Source organism: Magnolia sinica, chromosome 10 (assembly GCF_029962835.1).
Source record: "Magnolia sinica isolate HGM2019 chromosome 10, MsV1, whole genome shotgun sequence".
NCBI lineage: Eukaryota > Viridiplantae > Streptophyta > Magnoliopsida > Magnoliales > Magnoliaceae > Magnolia > Magnolia sinica.
Genome location: NC_080582.1, coordinates 5,193,554 through 5,209,483, shown reverse-complemented (window position 1 = coordinate 5,209,483; position 15,930 = coordinate 5,193,554). Strand labels below are relative to the sequence as shown.

Genomic DNA, 15,930 nt, shown 5'->3' with positions numbered 1-15,930 from the left:
GCCAGGGATTCGAGAAAATCAAGCCATTCACGTTAAAGAGGCCCGAAATTGGTAAAGAATGCAAGATCACGGGGTTCCCACCATCTGTTTAGCTCGAAACTTTATATTTGGCCTGAGGACAATAAATTAACCGTACATACCGAATTTCAGTCATTGAATTCCCGTGGAAGTGTCCCAATGGACAGATTAGCCGATGAATCTCGAATTTGAGGCCCACTTGAGATTTGGATATACTTCAATTTTGGTTTCAGCTCCTTAAATTAGATAGGAAACTGAATGGACGGTTTGGATTCCCTAGAAAACATCAAGGTGGACCCCACTCGCAGTGCGTGTACCCCACGCTCGTGCACCAGCAAACCACCAAAGCAAGGTCGAGTGGTCAACAGGCGCTAACCCGTTCAAAACAATCCGGATTGAGAAATCCGGATTTTCCGCCGCACAGGGACTTGCGGACGGATCTTAGTGGGCCACCACCGTGCATCAACGGTCAGATTCGGACCGTCTATGAGACCCACGCATCCCCTCTCACTCAGGCCTAGGTGGCGTAATTTCAAATTACAGCAGATGTCAGATCTCAACCGTTTAAACGTAGGATGGACGGTTGGGTTACAATTCAATGGGCCACACCTAACTCGATCCAAAAGCATCCATCTTTGAACGATTTTTTCTTGTAAATTGAATGGACTGAATGGATCTATCTTTTGAAGCCGATCATGGACCCCACCATCGTCACAGCGTCACCGGCGTACGCAGGCCCTGTTTCCGCGCCCGTTGCTGACCAGTTTTGGGACTATTATATGCCCATGGTGATGATCGGACGGCCGATCTGGACCGTCCATCGTGTAGGCCACTCGAAAACGTCCCAAGGGATGTTATTCGTTCGAACAGGATCACAGGAGCATGGGCGTTGGGAGGATCCGTTTTTGCTGCGTAAAGAGACTTCTGCGCCGACTTATCTGCGGAGGTTCCTGACCGCCTACGGCAGCAAGGAGTCTCCCTTTCGCTCACCGATACGGACGGACGCTTGGGCTGCCTATAAGAAAGGAAGAGAGAAGGGAAGGAGGGAATCGGTTGGGATTCGAGGAGCTTGGGCTGGACGTCAGGGAGAGAGGAAGAGAAACAGAGAAGTGTCTTTTTAGAAGTTTTTTTTTTTAATGTTTTTATTTTGTTATTATTTTTAAGAGAATAGCCTAATCATGTCTTTTCTAGGCTAACCCTCTTAGCTAGGGCTAAGAGGTGAAGCTTGTAGTCTGATGGGAGAGATGCTGCTTGTGCCTTTTGTTTAGATTGAAGTGGTTTTTGATTTAATTTTATTATGGGAATATTTTTAGTTTTTAATGGCCTGTTGTGACTGAAATTACAATGGGTTTGCAATGGCTTTGAGTATTTCTTTTCCTTATTTTGATTATGACGTCAGGAAGCCCTGTTGTTCGCTATCGTCTCCTGGGCATGGTTGGATGTCGGTACCCTTCCTAACCTTCATAATTATCTGATTGAGGACGTTCAGTTCGATTTCCATGATTCTTGATGCAGGCATAAGATCTCCCTGATCTCTACAAGTGGATCCTCTGAATCCCTAGTTTCCTTCTTCTAAATTGTTTAAGTTTTTGATAATTATTCCACAATTATTCCTTAAATTCTATTTGATTTAGATTACATCTTAGTCCAGTTCTAGTTCTACTTAGTTTCAGATAACGTACAGGTATCAGTCCCTTTGGATTCGACCTCGGTCTTACCGAGTTTATTACTACATCACAACCCTATACTTGGGGAGTGAACAAGTTTTTGGCGCCGTTGCCGGGGACTGACGGCTACGTTTTCTGAAATCAACTAGTTTAGTTTAAGATTAGGATTTTTCTCACTTTAGGTTTAGTTTTTCTGATTTCTAGAAACTAATCTATTTCCTGTTTTGTAGGACCTTGACATTAACTTCTAATTTGGTAATTCTTTTCCAAACCTCTACTCTTTCTATTTTTAGAATTAGGTTTTGAGTTTTAGAAGTTTTGTAATTCTAGTTCTCTTTTAATTATAGAATTTTCTATTTTCTATTTTTTTTTGTTAGTTTTCCCTTTTTGGAAACTAACCCAACTCTTTTGTTTTGTAGGTTGGTAAATTCTTTCTTAATTTCCTCCTTGCTATTTCTAGATTAGGATTCTTTTTTTAGCAAGTTTCTAATTCTAAACTCTTTTAGACTCTAACTTTGTTTCTTATTTTATTTTTAGAAATTTTCTACTCGTAGACTTTTTGTTTAAAAACTAACTTTCCTATTTTGTAGGCCTTTAAGATAGAAATTTCTAATTCGGTAAGTTCTCTCTCTACTTTCTATTTTTCAATTAGTAATTTACTTTCTAGTTTAGGACTTTCTTCTTTTAGAAACTAATTTACTTCTATCTTTCTTTTTAAGGATTTTCTAATTCTAGACATTCTCTTTAGAAACTGACTTGTTTGTTTTCTTTTGCAGGTCTTAAACTTAGGGACTTCAATTTGGTAATTTCTTTCCATCTCCCTTATTTTCTAGATTTTCTTTTCCTTTCTTAGGATTAGGTTTCAAATTTGATTAAGGGCTGCGAGTGTTCATGCCCAAGTGGGCCTGTGACAACACTCGACGTCTCTTGACTGAAGGAGGATTGGTTGAGGAGTTGACTATCCATCGCAGGACTAGATACCACTCGAAATCCCCTGAGTTAATTGAAGTTATGGCTGAAGACCAACCTCCTCTACTTCCACCCAGGGTGGAAGATACCCAAGATGAGAATGAGGTGCATCAGACACCCCCGCCTCGTACTTTACGAGATTATCTACAACCGACGGGAGTGAGTACGCCCTCATGCATGATTTTTCCTGAAAACATAGGACAAATAGACATCAAGCCAGGAGTTATCCAACTCCTTCCCAAATTCCATGGACTTGAATCAGAAAGTCCATATTTACATTTGAAAGAGTTCGATGAGATTATAGCCACATTATATTTTCCTAATGTATCTGAGGATACAATCAGGCTGAAACTCCTTCCTTTTTCCTTAAAAGAGAAAGCTAAGACGTAGTTACATTCACTGCATCCTAGATCCATTAGCATATGGAACGACATGCAGAGGGAATTCATAAAAAAATTCTTCCCACATCATAAAACGATTACCCTTAGAAAAGCAATCATGAACTTTGCCCAAAAGGAAGATGAAATATTCTTCCAATGTTGGGAAAGGTTCAAAGATTTGGTCAGTTCATGCCCACAACACGGATTTGAAACGTGGCGCATTACAAATTTTTTCTATGATGGACTGACATCTTCCATGCGCCAAATGGTCGAGACAATGTATAATGGAGAATTCATTAATAAAAATGTTGATGAGGTATGGGATTACCTCGATAGCCTTGCTGAAAAAACACAATCATGGGACTATTATCCAAAGTCGAACACCACGTCTAGGCCGACTCAATTAAAGGAGAAAGGTGGATTATATCTCTTGAAAGAAGAGGATGATCTCAAGTGTAAAGTGACTACGCTCATAAGGAAAGTTGAGGCCATGGAAGGAAAGAAGGATAAGGTTAATGAAATTGTTTGTGGCATCTGTGATTGTAACATTCATACAACTGAAAATTGTCCTACAATACCCGCCTTTCGAGGAGTGTTGAATGAACAAGCCAATGCCGTAAACAACTATCAAAGACCTTTTACTGGACCTAACTCCAATACGTACAATCCTGGTTGGAAAAATCATCCAAACTTTAGTTGGAGAAATGGACAAACGACTACCCCTCAAGGTTTCTTCAATCAAAATCCAAATCAAGGGAAACCGCAAGAAGAACCGGTTCAAAATTCCATGCAAGAGCTGACCCATGTAATGCGAGACTTTATGCAAAAGATGGATTCACGTATGAAGGTTATAGAAAAGGGGATGCTTCCTGTACAACCGCTCCCCAATCCTAAACCGCAATACGAGATAAGTGATACTAGCTCTTCAAATCAAATGGGGCACGCTAAATCCATCACCACTCTTAGGAGTGGGAAGATCATTGATAAAACCCTTCCGGTTATGCCCGAAAAGCCTCAAGAACCAGAAGAAGACAACAATAATGGATCTAGTGAGGCCCCACAAAAATTAGAATCGGAACTTTTAGAAAAGTCAGTTGCTCCATTTTTCCAACGGTTGGTTTCACCAAAATCTCTCTCTAACTCTCAGGATATCCTAGAGGTGTTGAAACAAGTGAAAGTCAACATTCCTCAACTTGATGTCGTGAAACAGATACCTTCATATGCCAAATTCCTGAAAGACTTATGCACGACCAAACGATGGCAGAGTATTCAAAAGAAGATCTTCTTGACCGAGAAAGTGAGTGTCATCCTAAAGCAAGACGTGCCACAGAAATTCAAGGATCCCGGTAGCCCAACCATATCATGTGTAATCGGGGACCATCGAATTGATCATGCACTTCTTGACTTAGGAGCGAGCGTCAATCTGATTCCCTACGCGGTATACAAACAGTTAGGTTTGGGTGAATTAAAACCCACCCTAACCACACTACAACTTGCTGATCACTCAATTCGTGTACCAAGAGGGATAATTGAGGATGTGTTGGTCCAAGTTGATAGATTTTACTACCCTGCAGATTTTATCATCCTGGACACCGAACCCATCAATAACATAAGCACTCAGATCCCCGTCATTCTTGGCCGCCCATTCCTTGCTACTTCAAATGCAATTATCAATTGCAAGAATGGTGTCATGACTATGTCTTTTGGGAATATGACATTGGAGTCAAACATCTTTTTCAATAACAGTAAAAACTTAGAGGAGGATGACGATTTCCACGACATTAACATGATTGACTCTTTAGTGGAAGATACGACACCTCTAACCTTATCCTCTAACTCTCCAGAGACGTGCCTGGCCTACTCCCATGATTTTGATGATGACATGATTAGGGAAACATGTGCCTTACTTGATACTGCACCGGTACTTGAAGTTAACCGGTTGAGGCCACAATTTGAAGAATTGCCACAAACCGATGTAATGCCTTTACCGTCTAATCTCAAGCCGCCGAAGCTTGACCTAAAACCTTTACCCTCTGATTTGAAATATGCCTATTTAGGTCAAGATAAGACATACCCGGTGGTGATCTCTACCCACCTGGAGAAAGAACAGGAGAGTATGCTCATATCTACTCTCATTGAGCATAAAGGAGCCCTGGGATGGACAATAGCGGACCTCAAGGGAATCGATCCCTCGATTTGTACTCACCGCATATATCTTGAGGATAATGCAAAAACCGCTCGGCAATCACAACGTAGACTAAATCCAAACATGAAGGAAGTGGTTAAGGCCGAGGTTCGGAAACTATTGGACGTGGGTATCATATACCCTATATCTGATAGTTAATGGGTGAGTCCAACTCAAGTGGTCCCTAAGAAGTCCGGAATCACTATCGTAGCCAATGCTAATAATGAACTCGTGCCAACTAGAGTCACTACTGGTTGGAGAATGTGCATTAACTACAGGAAGTTGAATACCGTCACGAGGAAAGACCACTTTCCTTTACCATTCATTGATCAGATCCTGGAAATGTTAGCATGGTCATTCCTATTACTGTTTCCTTGACGGGTATTCGGGCTACAACCAGATAGAGATAGCCCCTGAAGACCAGGAAAAGACCATATTTACATGTCCCTACGGCACCTTTGCCTACCGAAGGATGCCATTCGGACTATGTAATGCCCCTGCCACCTTTCAGCGATGTATGCTGAGTATCTTTTCTGATATGGTGGGGCAATATTTAGAGGTCTTCATGGACGATTTCTCTGTTTACGGTCCATCTTTCAGCAAGTGCTTGGAAAGTCTTAAATGTGGCTGAAAAGATGTGAAGAAAAGAACTTGGTACTTAATTGGGAGAAGTGTCATTTCATGGTTCAGAAGGGAATTGTCCTTAGGCATATCATCTCGACCAAGGGAATCGAGGTAGATAAGGCAAAAATTGATCTTATCTCTAACCTACCTCCACCCAAGAACATCAGAGACGTGCGATCCTTCTTAGGACACGCGGGATTTTACAGGCGATTCATAAAGGACTTTAGTCTCCTCTCTCGTCCTTTATGTAATCTTTTTCAAAAGGATGCTCCGTACGAGTGGACTGAGCAATGCCAGGAAGCTTTCACCAAGCTTAAGGGCGCGTTAACCACTGCACCTATCATGCAGCCACCCGACTGGAGCCTTCCTTTTGAGCTTATGTGCGACGCTTCTGATTATGCTCTTGGAGCGATTTTGGGCCAGAGAAAAGATAAGAGGCCCTACGTCATTCATTACGTAAGTAGGACTTTAAATCTAGCCCAAGTGAACTACTCAACTACGGAAAAGGAACTCTTAGCCGTAGTGTTCGCCTTGGACAAATTTAGGTCCTACCTGATCGGATCCTAGATCATTATCTATACAGATCATGCGGCACTGAAGTATCTTCTTTCTAAGAATGATTCTAAGCCCCGCCTGATACGATTGATCCTTCTACTTCAAGAATTTGATTTGAAAATTAAAGATAAAAAGGGAGTAGAAAATGTTGTGGCTGATCACCTTTCTCGCCTTAATACTTCTGATTCCCTTGAGACGACCCATATCAACGATATGTTCCCTAATGAACAACTGTTCAAAGTCTCCCATTCACCTTGGTTTGCTGATATTGCTAATTATCTTGCTACAGGTGCCATACCGACACAGTGGACTGCGCAAGATAAGAAGAAATTCTTCACCAATGTGCGCAACTTTTTCTGGGATGATCCTTATTTATTTAAATATTGCTTAGACCAAATCCTAAGGAGATGTGTACCAGACGATGAGCATCAGAGCGTTATCTCCTTCTGTCACTCACAGGCCTGTGGTGGTCACTTTTCTGCTAAAAAGACCACGGCCAAGATTCTGTAGTGTGGCTTTTACTGGCCCACTATGTTTAGGGACACTCATGAGTTTTGCAAAGCTTGTGAGCGTTGTCAGAAATTGGGAGCATTGTCCCGTAGAAATACGATGCCTTTGAATCCCATCCTTATCATAGAAGCATTTGATTGCTGGGGCATCGATTTCATGGGACCATTCCCCCAATCGTTTGGAAATCTGTATATTTTGCTCGCCGTGGATTATGTCACTAAATGGGTCGAAGCAATTCCGTGTCGAACTAATGACCATCGCACGGTCATTAAATTCCTAAAAGAAAACATCCTTTCTCGATTCGAAACGCCTCGAGCCATCATTAGTGACGGGGGCTCACACTTTTGTAATAAACCATTTGAGAGCTTAATGAAGAAATATGGTATCTCTCATAAGGTAAGCACCCCGTACCACCCACAGACAAGTGGGCAAGCTGAGATTTCTAATAGAAAAATTAAACACATTTTGGAGAAAACGGTTAACCCTGATCGTAAGGATTGGTCAATCCGATTGACCGATGCCTTATGGGCATACCGTACTGCTTTTAAAACCCTTATTGGAATGTCTCCCTTTAGACTTGTCTATGGGAAAGCTTGTCACTTGCCTGTAGAGTTGGAACATAAAGCGTACTGGGCGATCAAAAATCTGAATTTCAATCTGGACAACGCTGGCTCACTACGTAAACTTCAATTAAATGAACTTGAAGAAATCCGGAATGATGCGTACGATAATTCGAGAATTTACAAGGACAAGATGAAAGCATTTCATGACTAACACATTTTGCGAAAATCATTCACGCCTGGTCAGAAGGTCCTTTTGTACAATTTTCGATTACATGTCTTTCCGGGTAAGCTTTCCGGGTAAGCTTCGATCTCGTTGGACCGGCCCTTACATTGTTGTTACTATTTTTCCTCATGAGGCCGTTGAGATAAGAGATCCCGACAATGGCAAGGAGTTTAAAGTCAATGGACATCGATTGAAACCATTTGTCGAGAAATTTGATTCAGAGGCAATGTCCATGCCCCTGATTGCTCCTATTTACCAGGATTGATCTCCTAGTCTGATGGAGGTATAGGTAGGTTTATCACTTTCATAGGACTAGGGTAGTTGCTTTATTTGTCTGGCTGAAGACGGTAAACTTAGCGCTCCTGGGAGGCAACCCAGCTCTTCATTTTATTAGTTAGTTAACATTGCTGCAAACCCTCACACGACTACAACCCTCCACTATGGGCAACCTAGGGGTTTAAAGGCTTGTTGCATACGCTAAATGCAATCGAGAGCACCTGCGAAAGTGGTGTAGGTAGAATTTTATTTTTGTAATATTTATTTTACTTCTGTTGGTTTCTCTCTTATGCTGACCCGCTCTTACGTAGATATCTTTGGAAAGCCTCTTGATTCTTTCATTCAGGTACTATCTTTCCATCACTCCTCTTATATTTTCGTTGTCCCAAGTGCATTGCATGCTCATATCTTTTACATTGAAGACAATGTAGATTTTAGGTTGGGGTGGGAGATTAGTTTTCCTAATCAGTGTTTTCTTAGTCTTGAGTGGAAATTGTGAAAATTTTAAATTTTTAAATTTTTTCTAGAATTTCGTATGAATTCGAAGCGATTTTAACGGCCATCTTGGATTTAGAATTACAAATAAGTGATGTTGGAATTTATGACTCTTGGATTCAGCTATTTGTTAGATTTCACGGTTAAGTTAGAACTATTAATCTATGATTAGAAGTTTTAAACATTGATTGAATCATAATTTTACATATTACATCTTACTTTCACATTAAGGGTTTAATTCGATATTGAAGGATTAACTTGGTAATCACTAAACATGAAAGAAACCAACTTGGGAAAATTGAATGGATTGGGCGAACAGTCTTTACCATAGGTTTGCTCCCTATAGGTGAGGATTCGATTCCCCATGGATGATATTTGAAAAAGAGTTGGGCGAACAGTCTTCACCATAGGTTTACTCCCTGTAGGTGAGGATTCGATTCCCCTTCTTGGCGTTACTTTAAAAAAAAATCAAAAATTAAAAGAATAAAAAGATAATGTGTAAGGGAAGTTTGGGTTATCGTAAATTCTCTTATTGGTTACCAATAATATTCTTAAATAGAGAGGTGAATCTTGATGTTGATAAGTCGAGATTAAACTATACATCCACAGAATTCAATATTTAGAATTGTTCTAATTGACGGACTAATATTTTGAACTTAATTATGAAGTTACCATGTGCTTGAGTCTAGGAGAAAAATTATGCCCAACATTCATGAATCTTAGTTATTTTCGTATCTGAATCGTTTTTTCAAAATATCACTCAATTTTACAGGAATTGTTTCGTAATTCTCAACTTATTTTTTCGCATACCTTGCTCGGGACTAGTAAGATGCTGGTTGGGGGTTGTGTTAAGGGTCAAATATTGCATATCGGACCTAATTATTGCCTGGATTTACGAATAGGATATTGTTTAACAGCCCGATTTACTTGTGTTTGTGTCACAGGGTGACTTTAGGAGCGTGGATTGAAAAATAGTATCAAAAGTGTGGATTTGACACTCCGAAGTCACCAAAGCAAGGGACGCACTCCAGAGAACCAAGACTGAAGAATTTACATGCCAAGGATTCGAGAAAATCAATCCATTCACGTTAAAGAGGCCCGAATTGGTGAAGAATGCAAGATCACAGGGTTCCCACCATCTGTTTAACTCGAAACTTTATATTTGGCCTGAGGACAATAAATTAACCGTACATACCGAATTTCAGTCGTTGAATCCCCGTGGAAGTGTCCCAATGGACAGATTAGCCGATGAATCTCGGATTTGGGGCCCACCTGAGATTTGGATATACTTCAATTTTGGTTTCAGCTCCTTAAATTGGATAGGAAACTGAATGGACGGTTTGGATTCCCTAGAAAACATCAAGGTGGACCCCACTCGCAGTGCGTGTACCCCACGCTCGTGCACCAGCAAACCACCAAAGAAGGGTCGAGCGGTCACCAGGCGCTGACCCGTTCAAAACAATCCGGATTGAGAAATCCAGATTTTCCACCGCACAGGGACTTGCGGACGGATCTTAGTGGGCCACCACCGTGCATTAACGGTCAGATCCGGACTGTCTATGAGACCCACGCGTCCCCTCTCACTCAGGCCTAGGTGGCGTAATTTCAAATTACAGCAGATGTCAGATCTCAACCGTTTAAACGTAGGATGGACGGTTGGGTTACAATTCAATGGGCCACACCTAACTCGATCCAAAAGCATCCATCTTTGAACGATTTTTTCTCGTAAATCAAATGGACTGAATGGATCTATCTTTTGAAGCTGATCATGGACCCCACCATCGTCGCAGCGTCACCGGCGTACGTAGGCCCTGTTTCCGTGCCCGTTGCTGACCAGTTTTGGGACTATTATATGCCCATGGTGATGATCGGACGGCCGATCTGGACCGTCCATCGTGTAGGCCACTCGAAAACGTCCCAAGGGATGTTATTCGTTCGAACAGGATCACAGGAGCATGGGCGTTGGGAGGATCCATTTTTGCTGCGTAAAGAGACTTATGCACCGACTTATCTGCGGAGGTTCCTGACCGCCTACGGCAGCAAGGAGTCTCCCTTTCGCACACTAATACGGACGGACGCTTGGGTTGCCTATAAGAAAGGAAGAGGAAAGGGAAGGAGGGGGATCGGTTGGGATTCAAGGAGCTTGGGCTGGACGTCAAGGAGAGAGGAAGAGAAACAGAGAAGTGTCTTTTTAGAAGTTTTTTTTATGTTTTTATTTTGTTATTATTTTTAAGAGAATAGCCTAATCATGTCTTTTCTAGGCTAACCCTCTTAGCTAGGGCTAAGAGGTGATGCTTGTAGTCTGATGGGAGAGATGCTGCTTGTGCCTTTTGTTTAGATTGAAGTGGTTTTTTATTTAATTTTATTATGGGAATATTTTTAGTTTTTAATGGCCTGTTGTGACTGAAATTACAATGGGTTTGCAATTGCTTTGAGTATTTCTTTTCCTTATTTTGATTATGACGTCAGGAAGCTCTGTTGTTCGCCATCGTCTCATGGGCATGGTTGGATGTCGGTACCCTTCCTAACCTTCATAATTATCTGATTGAGGACGTTCAGTTCGATTTTCATGATTCTTGATGCAGGCATAAGATCTCCCTGATCTCTACAAGTGGATTCTCTGAATCCCTAGTTTCCTTCTTCTGAATTGTTTAAGTTTTTGATAATTATTCCACAATTATTCCTTAAATTCTATTTGATTTATATTACATCTTAGTCCAGTTCTAGTTCTACTTAGTTTCAGATAACGTACAGGTATCAGTCCCTTGGGATTCGACCTCAGTCTTACCGAGTTTATTACTACATCACAACCCTATACTTGGGGAGTGAACAACGGATCAATTCCTCTACTTACCCCTGAAGTATCTCACACTCCTTCGGACTCATCCGATAATGAGGGCTATGGGGCAGGCTAGCCCCAGGGATGAGGTTTATGTGATGTTGGATGTCCCTCCTTGGGGGCAATCCATTAGGTAAATCCTCAGGTCAGACTTCTTTAAATTTGTTTAGCAACAGTCTTAAACTTGGAGGGATGTTTGTGGGTTCCTCTTCCTCGCCCTTCACCACTACGGAGTATACCTCGCCGGTTTTCTTAGATTCCTCCATGAAATCCCGAATAGTCAAGAGAGAACTCCCCTCTACTTTAGAGGCTTCAGGGTGGTTCTCTGGTGCCATAAGGGCAAGGATTATTTTTCGACTATCCTTGATGAATACATAGACATTATCTCATCCCCGATGGGTCGCATCACGGTCCGACTGCCAAGGTCAACCGAGTAACATATGACAAGCTTTTATATCGACCATGTCACAAAGTATTTGATTCCTATATTTTTTGCCAATTGAAAACGAGATAGTGCATTGTTCAGTTACCTTGGTCTCATTCACTTTTTTTATCCAGCCAATTGACTACGTGGAAAGATGTTTCAATGTTGGTAGCCGCAACTTGTCCACCATCACTCTCGAGACGATGTTCTCGCTACTACCACTGCCTATGATCACATCACAGACATTTCCATTGACGGTGCACCGAGTACGAAATATATTGTGTCGCTGTGGATGTAACTCCTTTCGTGGGGCATACAGTAATCTCCTCACAACTAGGAATTCGCCACGATCCTCACCCGTCACTTCATCGCTACCCACTATTTCTTCAGTGGTTTGTTCATATTCATCAAAGCGATGATCTTCTTCTGTGGTCTCATCTTCAGTGCCCCCTTCATTTATAGTCAAGTGTGCTGCGGGACATTAAGGACAAGTATTTGATAAGTGGCCTGGTTGGCCACAGCGGTAACAATTGTTCGACCTTGGCCGAGCATAAAGATTTGGAATCCTACTCGAACCCGCTGTTATGGGTACTGCACGTTGAGGTCTGGATGAGTCGCTCCCCGTATCACGGTTTACGGTTGTAGGAAGTTGAGGTACTGGATCTTTTCCTCCCTCGTGGCAACACTGGATCCTGCGTGAGACCCATTATGGGGGGTCGAGTTAAAGGATATGGACAAGCAAGAGCTCTTGCAAGTTGTGTTTCTGCCTTACCCACCAATTGAACTGGTTCATCCACAGTCCCGACTGGGTACATCTGAACGCGGTCCTGAATTATCGGTCGCAACCCACCTATAAATCGTGCTACCTTCTACGACTCAGATTCTGACAAATCGTTTCGTGTAGCCAACCGTTAGAATTCTTCAGTGTAATCTGTGACAGTTCGATTTTTTTGTCTGCAATTTTGATATTGCTGGAATAATATCTACTCATAATCACTGGGAAGAAATTGTGATCGAAAAAGACGTCTCATCCGTGGCCATGATGAGATGGGTGCCTTGTTTTGGCGAGCTCGTGAGAGTTGTAATTATTCCCACCATGCAGAAGCACCAGATTTTAATTTAAACGCTACCAATTTTACCCTTTTATGATCTGGCATGTCCATGTAATTAAACTATCTCTCTACTTCGGCTAGCCAATCGAGAAAATCTTCTATACATAATAAACTGTTAAAACTAGAAAGCTCAGCCTTACCTCGATAGTCGCTTTCAGCACGATCTATATGATCACCTCCATGGATTGGTCATCGGGTAAAACCCTCATTAAGGTCTTCGTCGCTAGAACTTGAATCATCTAGTGTAGCCCTACGGTTTGCCACTGTTAGTGCTCTACGAAGATCGGGGTTGCGTCGTACAGCAACCATGGGTGGTGGAGCAACCAAAGGTGGTGGAGCACCGCCTAGGGCTCGGGATGGAAGTAGTGCATCCGCAAGACGGTCGAGAGTTGCCTGCAGCCCTTGCATGTTCAACTAACTCTCCCAGTGGAAAGCTTTCATTCTTTCCGAAAGATAACGAATCCCTGGATCATCGTCCATAGGATTTTGATTCATACCTTCGTTGTTTGCCATCGACCTGAGGAGAATCTTTGCTTTGATACCAATTGACTTAGGGATGAACGTGATGAGGATAACTACTCCGAATCCACGGAGCTTCTCTGGACTCCTCACAGAGACTTCTCGAATCCACGAGGAAAGAAAGTAGAAAATAGAAATAAATTTGAAATTGATTAATTGATGAATAAAAACGAGTTCACAACCCTTTAAATAGGGGTACCAAGCAATGAGAAAGAAATCAAAATCAAACTACAACTCAAACTCCTAGAATCCGCGACTTACTATAAATAGTAAACTTACTATTTATAGACGGTCGTGATGTCTACTAGTGCGCAAGGTTTTCGGCCAAAAATAGTAAGTGTCCTATTTGACTTCACCAAACCGTTCTCCTAATTATTCTAAGCTCTTTTCACGTTGGGCGCAACTCCTAAAGCCTGACGGATGAAGAGTTATAATCAAACTAAAACTTACTATTTATAGTAAAAACGAAATTAAAATAGGGAAACGACCATCGATCTAGGGGTTTTTCGCAATTCCGGGCTGCGCAACTCGATGTAGCGGGTTGGTTGGCTTCAGTAGCTCGTTCTACCCCAAAATCATATATTTTACGTCAGATAACTCATTCTGGATTGCGAGATACGCCCGATCTAAGGTCCGACGGTCCAGATCACTTGTGTCGTTGACCGGGCCTTTTCTGATCCATCTTGGCCATGAAACTATCCGCGACCTGCTCTACATCAGTAGGTGTCCCATCGCCGGATGAGTAATCGGTTCTAATTTGGCGGCAACTGGATGTTTTGATTGACCATGGGGACTTCATTTGCGATCGACGGCTATTAATGTTCTAGCAGGGCCCTAGTTATACGGATATGAGCAAAGAAATATCCCTGACTCATGGCCCGAGTCTAATCACAATCTAATGGTTGGAAACTCACAACTTCGCAATTTAGTGGCGGAGCCAGCTTTACTTAAATTTCAGGTTTTTAGTCCCAGAGAGTTACACCTTTGAAGCACTACCTTCTCAGTCCAAGTTGTGTAGTTTAGAGTACCATTTGGGTCTGCCATCCGCGATGGACTCCAAGCCCCGTGAGGCTAATGATATCCTATAGTTTCGGACTTAGTGGATTTTCGATGGGCGACACGGGGTCATTTTAGTCTGTTGCAGTGAATTCTTAGAGAAGCCGACCCCGCGGCCCATTTTCGACACAGGTCATACTTAAGTCTAACTATATTTGTGACTTCGTCCTTTCATAACTTGGTGACAGTGGACGTCATTTATCTCTAGCTTTTTAGGGCCTCGCACGTGTGCTTCATGCGGCCACTTAGTGGGTCCTGTGGCGGTTCCCTTAATGGATGCCATGACATTTGGACCGGGTGTTACAATTCATAGGATTTTTCATATCATTTCATGGCATGAGATCTAAAATTAAATAATAATAATAATAATAATAATAATAAATTAAAAAAAAAGAGGCAAATCTAACTCTGAAGTGGGACACACTATTGGAAATAGTGGGAATTAGACACCTAGTGTTGAAAACTTTTTGGGGCTACATAAGGCTTGATCAAGCTTATATTTGTTTTTCCTCCTCCATCTAGGTCTATGTTACCCTAGGATGATTTCAGTGGTAGTCGTTCAATTGTTCTATCCCCACTACTTTCTGTGGTGTGGTCCATTTTAACTTTAGATGTGTCATTTTTGGGGTCATGCTCTATAATTATCTGAAAAAATTGATGGATGGTGTGAATCTAACACATAAATTATAGTGAGCCAGAGAAGTTTGTCACGTTAGACATTATTTTGTTATGTTGTGCAGTGGGCAATCTATCGGGAAAAAGATAAAGTCAGTGTATTTTGTGAGCCGGGGTCCACGGCCCAGAATTTCACTGTGCCTTCAGCACAGACTATCCACACTCCTAACATTCACGTTTTTTCAAATCTCACAGGAGAAACCCTCCCATCTTCTCGGTATTTCATTTCAGACGGGCTTTGCTACAACCTCATAAAATCCAAATTATGGGAGGTATAACTTGGAGAAATGCATATACAGACGCACAAACAGGCACCACTTTCAATGACCCATGCACCATCTCTGGCTCTCCGTTGGTCACTATGATCGATTTTATAGATCTTGTGATACTAAGTATGATGACCATTGAACAAGTGACAGCACGCGACTAATTAAAAATAAAAAAGTGACAGCACGATTGTGTGAATCATGATTTTAGGTGCACTCACATTTAGGGGCATGGTGAACCTAATAAAAATGAGATCGATTGGAGTCAGCGGTACATGAGCACATGGAATAGTATGGTAGGAAAAACTAAAATAAGTCCCAGAAAAAAAAAAATGTGGAAGAAACATAATGAACCTCTCTACCATACGTGCTAGCACATGGATCAATCAGTTAAAGGAGCATAACACTACTAGCACATGCTGATATGAATTTTTCAAACAAATGTGTAAATGCAATCTAGATAAGGTTGCTGCTGCTAGGTTTTTGACAGTTGGAATGCCGGTGTGCCAAAACTGAAATTGCGGACTGAAACAACTATGACCTCAAGCTCCGAGAAAGGCAGACACGTAGTGAA

At 41.8% G+C, this 15,930-nt stretch overlaps 1 non-coding gene across 1 annotated transcript; it reads right to left on the bottom strand.

Moving 5' to 3' along the window:
• Window positions 1-3,134: 3,134 nt before the first annotated feature.
• LOC131217812 (small nucleolar RNA R71) lies at window positions 3,135-3,241 on the bottom strand. The gene has a single exon (XR_009157402.1). It is a non-coding gene; the product is annotated as a small nucleolar RNA R71 (small nucleolar RNA).
• Between the last annotated feature and the right edge of the window lie 12,689 nt (window positions 3,242-15,930).